The sequence below is a fragment of the Mus pahari genome, chromosome 2, assembly GCF_900095145.1.
Source record: "Mus pahari chromosome 2, PAHARI_EIJ_v1.1, whole genome shotgun sequence".
In the NCBI taxonomy this organism is placed as follows: domain Eukaryota; kingdom Metazoa; phylum Chordata; class Mammalia; order Rodentia; family Muridae; genus Mus; species Mus pahari.
In genome coordinates this window covers 55,879,862-55,891,969 of record NC_034591.1, presented here as the reverse complement: position 1 = coordinate 55,891,969, position 12,108 = coordinate 55,879,862, and the positions used below count along the sequence as shown (strand labels likewise).

Below are 12,108 nucleotides of genomic sequence, written 5' to 3'. Positions count from 1 at the left end.
CATGGAAACCGATAAAGCCCCGTGTAGAAGGTTCCCAGCCAGCATCCTGCCATATCCCTCTTTCTTTCTTCTGCATGCTTTCTCCATCTCTTTAGTCTGCTTGGATGTGATTACAGTGCTTTTGCATCAGCTCTGTCGGAATCCATCTTCCATTCTAGCTCTTGTCAGTGGTGCATTGCAAGCCTTGTTGAAGGACAAGGACTGGGACTCACGTGTGGGGATTTCCTGGTACTTAGTCCACTGCTGTAGACCTAATGGGTTCTCGAAGCATATTATTAAATCACATTAGAATAAGGACTTATTGTGTCAGTTAGATTTGCTTTTATGATATTTAAAACACGTTCATTAAGATTTTTAGTAGACTAGCAAGAAAGATAAAAAGAGCCTATTGATTGAGCATTGTGTTGGAACCAACAATTCCTATATTTCCACACCAAACTTAATTTTTCTGCCTTTTCTAATAGTTTAACATGTTTAAATCTATGTCAATTGGTATATTAACATATATTAATCTATGTTAATAATTCATAAGCGAGAGAAGGTAAGGTTCAGTGAACAACTGCTAAACCTCAAACATTTTAATTTTTACTTATTTGTGAATAAAATATTATTTGAATAAATTTACAGTTAATAAACAAAGGCCAGAGCTGAAAAACTTTTCAGTACATACAACTAACAAAGAATAAAGTTTGCCATCAATCAACATATTAACGATTCTTCTTATTTCCTTTTAGGCACATTTTGATGCATTTAAGAAGTGAATTCCTCAGTTTGAAAATAATGTACCTTTGGGTCAGATATGGAAGACTCAAAATTGTTCAGAGCACTGTCTGTGATAAGCAATCGAAAGGTAACATTGCTAAAAAAGGAAACTAAAGCTACTGATCAGAATGAAGAAAGTAAGTGGAGAAAGTTCTACTTGTCTCCTTCATTAGAACATGAGTGAATTGCTAGCATCATTGGTAGATCCACAAAGTTCAATACAGAAGAAATATGTCACACAGAGACCCTGAGACAGGGAACTATTTAGAGAAGTAAAACAGAAGGCACAAGGCATGATATACACTGACTAACGTATTAGAAAAGTATGTCCACCAGAAATTTTACACCAGGAAAGATGGCTAATGAGACACAAATCTTGAGAGTCGCCAATCTAGATTTATCAATATGACTTTGAACTTTACAAAAGGAGCCCTTTTGTTGTAAAAATTGGCAGAAAATATGGAACATAATAGTAAATATTTTGTAAGAATAAATTTTTAAACAGTGGATATCCTTCTTCATTTCTGCTCACTATTTGTCATCACTGTGAAACTGCAAATTTCCATAAAGGAGGAATACAAGATTCCCAGGAGCTTCAGCATTCATTTGGAAGCTTAAGAGAGTGAAGCTGATGATTCAGAAAGTTGTAAGGTTGAACTAAGCCCACATTATGGAGAAGACATCCAGGTATCATGAGTTTGGAAACAGACATGAAATAGGTAAGCCTGTGAACATGGAGTGATGTGAAATAATTTATTTTCTTCACATATTTGAAATGATTCAGTAAATCCATGAGTTGATTCCAACTTGAAACCTGAAACAATTAAGTCACTCTAGTAAAGTCAATGATTGTGTCAATCAAGTATCTATGGTTCTAATCTTAGAAACATAGACAAGGTTGAAAGGCGAAAACATGAAGTAGTATTTGCCCATAGACTAGGAAGCACAATTCATGCATATGCTTTAAAATGTTTGTTTTGAAAAACAATAGTGTTGTGTCCACACTAAAGGTGAGATGCTCCTTCAGAAAGTCTATGGGCCCTCTCATTTCACATTTCCATTCTACATAGTCTCTGTTCAGTTTACTAGAGAATCATTGGTTTATCTCAGTCTGTCTGTGCCTCTGTCTTTCTGTCTATCTCTTTGTCTGTCTCTCTGTGTCTCTGTCTCTGTCTGTCTGTCTGTCTGTCTGTCTGTCTGTCTGTCTCTCTCTCTCTCTCTCTCTCTCTCACACACACACACACACACACACACACACACAAATACACACACTGTCTCTCACACAAAGTTTTTGGCAATCATTTGTCAAATAGCTCAACATAGTTTCTTTTCCACCTTCCACTTTCAGGTAGAGTTCTTATTTGTGATTTTTCTCATACAATTATAAGATCTACATATCAAACATTAAGGGTAACTCATATGTAATTTGGGTCACAATTTACTTACGTTATTCTCATATACCAATGATATCACAGATTCTGTGATGGGGTACTTAAAACTAGTTAAAGCTAAGAAATATTGAAATAGTAGTGAACATCAGCCTTTTTGTAATCTGATCTTTATTGTCTAGTGATTCACACAACATAAAGTTTTTCCATTTATACAATTGAGTGTATTTCACATGGGTATATATAAATAAGTGTGGAACCATCATCTTACTCAACTTCAGAACCATTTTGACAATTTTCTACATGTATATCATTTACTATCATTTACTAATAACAGAAGATATAAGAACAAATGGGTTATTCCAAGAAATGACTGAATTTTATGTAGGCTAAGATATGAAAAGGGATACTAGGGGGTGTTAAATGATGACTTACAGAGATGCACATGACACTGCTGAATGATGTTGGAGCTAAGGCATGCCATATCATTGTAGTAATAGAGAAGATACACATTGTGTTGTTATTGAAAAGAGAGAATTTGAGAGGATCCAAATATTTAAAATAATAGGGCACTTTCCTGCTAACAAATAATTTATGAAGGATATTTCTCATCACAGTTGAATCGATAACTAATTGATTACAATCTTAAATTATTTCAGTCAGTACTTTCAAATTTAGTCTGTACTTCTGTCCCACGATCGATTCCTAGATACAGTGGCCAAACTCTAGATAAAGAATTTATTTTAAAAGCATTGCAAATAATCAGGGAGCTATTGCATTCTTGAGAAATCCAATCCAGGGATTTTAGAAATCACCTGGATAAGGAAGGGATAGAAACTTACATCAACTTTGAAAGCATGTGTCTTATAAAATGGACACTTAGCTGATACCATCCCAAATAATTTCTCTACGGGAAAAATTTATGTTTTGTGTGTGTGTGTGTGTGTGTGTGTGTGTGTGTGTGTGTGTGTACATTGTAAAAGTCTTAAACAATCTTGGAACTCTAATACTGTGCCCTCAGGGGAAGTATAAATAAACAGGACTCCTGAAAGTGGTACTGTGAAAACTGATGCCAAAGTAGGAGGGAGTTAGTAGAGTGGGGAAGAAAAATAGCATCCTTAAAAACTTACAGACATACATGTTCACAACTTTAATGTCCATGGTTTGTGGCATTTAAAAAAAGCCCCAAGGCATAAGTATATTTCAGGTGAAAACCTTCTATATGTGGTATCCCCATGAGACTCAAAGAATTCTCCAAAATAACATCTGGAAAATAGGTTCTTGCAGTAAAAAATTCTTAAGCACGGAAAGAAGACTTAGCATAAGCACAGCACAGCAGAAACAGCAGATGGAAAAACCAGACTTGTAAACTCACATATGCAGATATGAAATATGGCATATGTATGACCCTGTTATTCAATAAAATGTAAAGGATTTAAAAATCTGAATCTTAAGACATAATAAAATGAATATGGAAAAATTTAAGAAGGAAATTCCTAGGATCGAAAATAAAGCAGATAGCTAAATGTAATGAAAGTTTCAGTGACAGAGTAGACATGACTGAAAAGAAAACTGGTAAAATGGAAAATAAGTGTGAAGAACATACCTGTGAGGAAATTCCAGAGTAAAGCAATAGATGGAAAATGATAAGAATTCACTAGGAACAAAACAAAGGCTAATATTTCTTTTAATTAGAGTTATAAGATTATAGGAAGAGGGCACCAGGAGAACATGGCACCCTGAACCGACTAAGTAGGGCTCATATGGACTCACAGAGACTGTGATGGCGAACATGGGGTGTACATGGGTCTGCACTATGTCCTTCTGCCTGTATATAATGGCTATTATCTTGGCGATTTTATAGGAGCTGGTGTGTCTCTGACTCTTTTGCCTGTTCTTGGGACCCTTTTCCTCTTGGGTTGCCTTGGCAAGCCTCATTATGAGGGCTTTTGCCTTGTCTTATTGTATTTTGTCTTGTCTTGTTTGGTTATTGTCTCTTAGAGACCTGCTTTTATCTGAAGGAAAATGATGAGGGGCGATGTGGATCTGGGGAAGAGGAGAGTTGGGATGAGCTTGGCAGAGTGGAGGGAGAAAAACCTATGGTCTAACCACAGCTATTCTGAAGATGCACCTTTAAAAAGTAACACACTTTTCAGGTCTAGGCCACCTCTAGGAGCCAGTCTCACAGAAAATTTACCAGTTATCTGGCTCTTAAAATCTTTCCATCCACCCGTTTATGAAGTTCCCTGAACCTTAGATGTAAGCATTATTTTATAGATTTACTTCTTGGGTCTTGGTCCATCATGATTGTTTAATCTTCGATTTGTGTCAAGTTGTGGTTTTCTGTGAAGACTTTCATTTGCTTTAAGAAAGCTTTTCTCATGGGGTATGATTGCTACACTGGTGGAAAAATCTCCCAGAGTTCAAACATTAGACAAAGAACTAAAGGCAATCAATGACTTATAAGAGAGGTAGAATTAGCTTTTCTCAGAAATGAGACTCCAAAGTTGTATTCAATACAAAGTGGTCAGCCTTGAAATTATATATACACTTAGCAAGTTGTACTTATATATTTGTATATCTATCTATGTATCTGTGTATCTCTCTTTCTATCTGTCTACAATAAAATAAGAAGAGGCCATCAATTTGAAGGGAATGGAAGAGTGTCATGGGAGGTTTGAAGGAATAAAAAGGAATTGGAAAATGATGTATTTTAGTATCTAAAATTGACATTTATAATATAAATAAATATACTAATTATTTCAAAAGTAACCTAGTCTCTTCCTTTCTCTCGGGACCGTGGCACCAGCAAGATGAGCGAGTACTGCAAATACTGCCTGCAAGCTCCTCCGTCACTGACAGGACCAGAAGTGGCATGATAAACAGTATAAGAAAGCCCACTCGGGTACATCTCTGAACACCAATCCATTTGGGAGTGCCTCTCATGCAAAGGGAATTGTGCTGGAAAAAGTAGGGTTGAAGTCCAATAGCCAAATTCTGCCATCAGGAAGCATGTCAGAGTGCAGTTTATTAAGAATGGCAAGAAGATCATAGAACATGCCCAATCATGGCTGCTTGAACTTCATTGAGGAAAATGATGAAGTTCCGGTTGCTGGATTTGGTCCAAAAAGTCATGCTCTAGGTGATATTCCTGGAGTCTGCTTTAAGGTGGTTAAAGTAGCCAATGTGTGTCTTTTGGCTCTATATAAAGGCAAGAGGGAAAGACCAAGATCATAAAAATTGACAATGGAAACACAGTAATAAATTTGCATATTCTGAAAAAAAATAGTAGAAATACCAGATCTTATAATAAATGCTCATGCATAGATAATCTTTTGTAGAGCAGAGATCAACTTGAAAAATACCTTTAAATAAAAATAGTGGAAACCAAAAGAGGCTATGGTGAAGTTAAATCTATTTTATACTAAAACTATGTTTTCCTGGAGTCACACAACAAATGGGAAAAATAAATAAAAAGAAAAATTTAATTAAGCAACCTGAAGACTAATAGTGAAAGCAAGAAAGAGATGGAAACAACAGTATTATAAGTACAATATTGGCGGAAACCACACAAAATAGCTTGCTAGAACTCAGGTCATCAGGCTTGGGGGCAATCACCTTTATCTGCTGAGCCATCTCTTCATACTGTCCTTTACGTATTTTAGAAGCACATTTCAAACATTCTTTTAAATTGATTCTTGACAATGCCACAAACACTCTGGCATTGCCCAATGGTGTTCTTCATCGCTGTGAGCCCCCATTAACATTAATTAATTACTGGTTGCATTTTGAAACTTGTCTTTTAGAATACCACAGTCATCTAATATGTTATGATTTTCATTGCTTTTCACCAATCACTTTCACCATTGGTTGTTCCTAATATTGAACACAAACATGATTAACTTTTTCTTTATCTGCCCTCAGTCCCCTGAAGGCAGATCTCTAACCTTAAACAATGTCGTCAAATTTACATCCAGAGCTAGGATTATCAGTCTGAGTCCTGACTCAATATCCAGTTGCTTATGCTGCATATATAGATGCCCAATGCACAGCAGGTGGCACAGGAGAGCTCATTGGAATCATAGTCTTTAATCCTTACAAAAGGGTTTTGGAAAGATTAAAGAATGTAATTAATTAATTATACTCTTTTAAATTAATTACATAATTAATTAGTATGTACATTGTATGTGTGTATATGGAAATAATTATGTAGTTGGTCACTAGTACAACAGTCAGAAATTGCTTTATATAATCACCAACAAGAAGAAAACGTAATGAACAAAGCAGATGAGTCGAGTGGCTGTCAATTTTAAGGAATTGATTCAAAAAGCAAATTTAGAATGCAAATAAGCATGATTCTTTATGTTAAGCTAAAGCCACAAGAAACTAAATTATGCATTCATGCTTAATTTTATAGGTACATGTGTATGTGGTTTCTAATATGCACAGACCATGGTACATTATTGAGAGTGTACACAGCTCAATTACTACTTTCTTCTGTGAAGTTAGAGAACCTATTGAGGATTTCAAGTTCAGCTGGGACTTAAAGACTGTATTCAATTAAAGATGGTTTTAATAATAATATCACATGTTGCAAATAATAAAAGTAAAGGGATTCTCCTGATCTGATTATAAGTTTAATAGATATAATGATAATGACAATATATATAATGCTAATTGAAAAATATTAACTTTTATACAAATCAACATTACTTTAAGTCAATCATGGTATCAGTATATAAAACTAAAGGCAATTTAGAAATATCATCAGAAATAGTACAATTGCTAGGCATGGTGACAAAACCATGTACTCCCAGTACCCAGGATACAGAGGCAGGAGGACTTTTGTGAGCTTGAGGGCAGCCTGGTCTAAATAGCAAACTTCAGGACAGTCAGGCCTACAAAGAGAGATCTTGTTTCAAAAGAAAAAAGGAAAGGAAAAGAAAAGAAATAGTAGAAATAAGAGAAATTTCTGGATATGAACCTATTAAATATAATATGCAGTTACAACATAAAGTATGTATCAAAGAATAACTATAACAAATACATTTATAAATGTTTCATATTTTTAAAACTCAATTTAAGAAACTCAAAAGGTAGAGTTAGGGTATGACCAAGGCAGGGAGAAATATCATGAAGATATCTATAATCAGAAATATTTTTTCCTGGCATTTGACTAGACTTTAAATGTAAATAAAGAGGCAGATAACAGGACCAATTAAAACAATGGACAAAATAATTTGGAGGGCTAAAAAAGGTGAGGAAATTATTTTTCCATGTATCAAGGAATTTAATGGTAGAAAAATCAATATTAGGGCTAGGTCCCCCAAAGAGCCCAGAAGCCATGATGTCTGCCCTTCCCCTCTGCACTCCATCTTTCTGCCCACACCTCTATCCACAATCCCAAAGGCCTGCTGCTATCAGGGACCACCAGGTGAGACCCTACCCCTATTTTTTGCCTGCCAACCCCTCTGAGCAAACTCAGCAGAGGCAAGTTCCACCCTGCCTCTTCTGCACTCCATTTCCAAGGCTACAGTTCAGCCTGCATTCCTGGAGGCCTGCTGCAGCCCAGAGGCCTACAATCATGAGGGACCACCAGCTTGCCTACATCCCTGAGCTCTGTTTCCACTGGGAACAACCAGCAGCCTGAAGCCATCAGGGTCTACTAGTTCCACTTGGATTCCTGGAAGTCTGCTGCCTCCAGGGACAACCAGCCATTTAATTCAATGCCTGCTGACATTTGGGACTACCAACTCTACCTGCCGCCACATATGCCTTTCCCAACTAGGGACTATCAGGCCTGCCAATGCTAGGGACAACCAGATGGTTAAAGGCTACTGTAAGATCACCATTAAAAAAAGCCAGGGCAATATGCCACTGCCAGAACCCAGCTTTCCTATTCCAGCAGACCATGAAAAATTTAACACATCTGAACTACAAGAAAACGACCTCAAATCTAATCTCATGATGATGATAGAAGTCTTTAAAGAGGTAATGAGTAAATCCCTTAAAGAAATACAGGAAAATGCAATCAAACATGTGAAGAACCTGAATAAAAATGTTCAAATGGAAAAAAGAAGTAAAGAAAATATAAATTGAGGCAATCCTGGAGATGGAAAAACCTAGAAAGAAGAACACGAACTACAGATACAAGTATCACCAAAAGAATACAAGAGATGAAAGAGAGACTCTCAAGCATAGGAGATACAAAAGAATACATTGGTCAAAGAACATGCTAAAGCTAAAAAGCAAGCTAAAAAGTCTCTAACACAGGACATCCAAGAAACTTGGGACACTACGAAAAGTCCAAATCTAAGTAAGAATATTAGGAATAGCCGGGTGTGGTGGCGCACACCTTTATTCCCAGCACTCAGGAGGCAGAGGTAGGTGGATTTCTGAGTTCGAGGCCAGCCTGGTCTACAAAGTGAGTTCCAGGACAGCCAGGGCTATACGGAGAAACCCTGACTCAAAAAACACACAAACAAACAAACAAACAAACAAAAAAGGATATTAGTAATAGAAGAAGAAGACTGAGTCCCAATTCAAAGACTCAGAATATATCTTCAACAAAATCATAGCAGAAAATTTCTTTAACCTAAAGAACACCAAAAAGAGTGGAAACAAAAATCTCTCTGCCACATAATAATCAGAACACTAAATGTACAGAACCACGAAAGAATGTTGAAAGCCACAAGGGATGAAGGCCAAGTAACATATAAAAGCAGACCTATTAGATTCATAATAGACCTCTCAACAGAGACATTAAACTTTTCAAGGACCTGGGCAGATGTGTAACAGTCTCTAAGAGATCACAGATGCCAGCCCAGACTACTATACCCAGGAAAACTTTCAATTACCATAGATGTAAAAAACAAGATATTTCATAACAAAACCAAATTTAAACAGTATCTTTCCACTAATCCAACACTACATGGGATACTATAATAAAAACTCCAGCACCACATGGGTAAATATACCCAAGAGAACACAAAAAAGAAATAATTCTGTACCAGCAAAACCAAAGGAAGAGAATAACACACACACACACACACACACACACACACACACACACACACACACACACAATCATTGGTCATTAATATCTTTCAATGTCAATGGACTCAATTCTCCAATAAAAAGACACAAGCTAACAGAGTGGATGTGTAAACAGGATCCTTCATTCTGCTGCATACAAGAAACACACTGCAGAAAAATATAGACATTATGTCACTATAAAGGGCTCAGAAAGGTTTTACAAGCAAATGGACCTAAGAAACATGCTGGAATAGATATTCTAATATCTAATAAAACAGACTTTCAAACAAAATCAATCAACAAAATAGACAAACACTTGGCCAAATTAACTCTTGTGTGTGTGTGCTTCTTTTTGTTCTAGGGTTTTCAGGTATGCTGTTAAATTGTTAGTGTAGGATCTCTCCAATTTCTTCTCAGCACCTCATAAAACCTTCTATAAAACTGAACATATAATCAGTCAGAAAACAAGCCTACAAACTCATGGAAACTGAACAATTCTCTACTCAACAGTCACTGGTTAGCCAAATTAACTAAAAGTCAGAGAGACAGTATCCAAATTAACAAAATCCCAAAATCAAAAATGAAAAGGAAGATATAATGGACACCGAGGAAATGCAAAGAATCATTAGGTCTTACTTTAAAAAATCCCTATACTCTACAAAATTGGAGAATCTATATGAGGTAGATGATTCCTTAGACAGATACCACTTACCAAAGTTAAATCAAGATCAGGTAAACTATCTAAACAGTCATATACTCCCGAAGAAAATATAAGCGCTCGTAAAGTCTTCCAACCAAAAATAAAAGCCTGGGGCCAGATGGCTTTAGCACAGAATTCTACCAGACTTTCAAAGAAGAGCTAATACCAATACTCCTCAAACTATTCCAGAAAATATATCCAGAAGAGCTATTTCCAAACTCATTCTATGAGGCCACAGTCACATTGATATCGAAAGCACATAAAGACTTTAACAAAGAAAAAGCATTTCAGACCAATTTCCCTTATGAACATCAATGCAAAACTACTAAAAATAGCACTCACCAACTGAATCTAAGAACACATCAAAGATATTATCCACCATGATCAACTAGGCTTCATACCAGATCCAGGGTGGTTTAATATATGAAAACCCATTGATATAATCTACCATATAAACAATCTGAAAGAAAAAAAAAAACCACATAGTCATTTTGTTAGACCGTTAGACACAGGGAAAGCCTTTAACAAAAGCAAACATTCCTTTGAGTTAAAAATCTCGGGGAGATCAGGGATACACAACACGTTCCTAAACACAATCAAGGCAATATAAAGCAAGGTAATATCCAACATCAAATTAAATGGAGAGAAGCTGAAAGCAATTCCACTAAAACCAGGTACAAAGAAGTAAGAACCATAAAGTGGAAAACAGAAAACATTTTCAAGAAATAGTTGAAGTGCTGGTCTAATAGAATGTCAGCATGTAGAAGAATGCAAACAGATCCATATTTATCACTTTGCGTAAAACTCTAGTCCAAGTGGATCAAAGACTGCAACATATAACACTATACAGGAAATAAAGAGGAGAAAGTAGGGAATAGACTTGAACGCATTGGCACAAGAAACAGCTTCCTAAATAAAGCACTCATAGCTCAGGCACGAAGATCAACAATTAATAAATAGGACCTCATGAAAACTGAAAAGCTTCTGTAAGGCAAAGGATGCTATCAATAGGACAAAACCACAGCCTACAGATTTAGAAAACATCTTCACCCATCCTACATCTGACAGAGGGCTAATGTCTAAAATATATTTTTAAAAAAACTCTCAAGAATTAAAGTTAAAAACTCATCAACCCAAATGACTCATTTAAAAAACAAACAAACAAACAAACAAACAAACAAACAAACGGGATATAGTGCTAAACAGAATTCTCAACAAAGGAATCAATCTCTAATGGCTGAGAAACACTAAAGGAAGTGTTCAACGTCCTTAGCAGCAGGGAAATGGCAAATCAAAACTGCTCTGAGATTCCACCTTACCTCCATTAAAATGGCTAAGAAACTCAAGTGACAGCACATTCTGGTGAGGATGCAGAGCACGGGGAACACTTCTCCATTATTGGGGGAGTGCAAACGTATACACCCATTCTGGAAGTCAACTTGGCTGTTTATTAGAAAAGTGAAAATATTTTCTAATGGGAAAATGGGAATACATGCATGGTATGTACTCATTTATAAGTGGATTTTAGCCATAAACTATAGGACAACCTTGCTACAATCCACAGACCCAAGGAAGTCAAATAACACGGAGGGTCCAAGGAAGGATGCTTGAATCTTTCTCAGAAGTAAAGTAGACATCGGAGCTGGATGGAGAGAGGAAACTGGGTGGGTGAGGGGATTGAGAGGAAAGCGAGTAGGGGATCAGTGTAGGGAGAGATGGGAAGAGAGAATAGAAATTGGCAGAAATTGGGGGGCATCTCTAATATGTGACAGAGACCTGGGACGGGGGAAGTCCCAGGGAGTCTGTGAGGGTGACTCTAGCTGAGATTCCTCCCAGTCGGGGATATGGAGCCAGAAGTGGCTACTTCCTGTATACAGTCTGGACTCCTAGTGGAGGGATAAGGACAGCATCTCACCCACAAAACCTTTGACACAAAATGTGTCCTATCTACAAGATATGCAGGGTCGAAGATGGAGCAGAGATGAAGGGAATGGCCAAACAATGACTGGGGCGACTTGAGACCCATCCCACGGGTGGACAATCCATGACACTATTCATGGTACTGTATTATGCCTGCAGACAGGAACCTACCATAGCTGTTCTCCAAGAGCTCTACCTAACAGTGGGTGGAAAAAATGCAGAGACCCACAGGCAAAAATTAGATGGAGCTTGGGGAGTCTTGTGGAAGAGTTTGGGGAAGAATTAAGGGCCCCAAAGAAGACG

The 12,108-nt window shown here is 36.9% G+C and overlaps 1 pseudogene; it reads left to right on the top strand.

Moving 5' to 3' along the window:
* The first annotated feature begins 3,706 nt into the window (after positions 1-3,706).
* LOC110316766 lies at positions 3,707-5,387 on the top strand (annotated as a pseudogene).
* Positions 5,388-12,108: the final 6,721 nt, after the last annotated feature.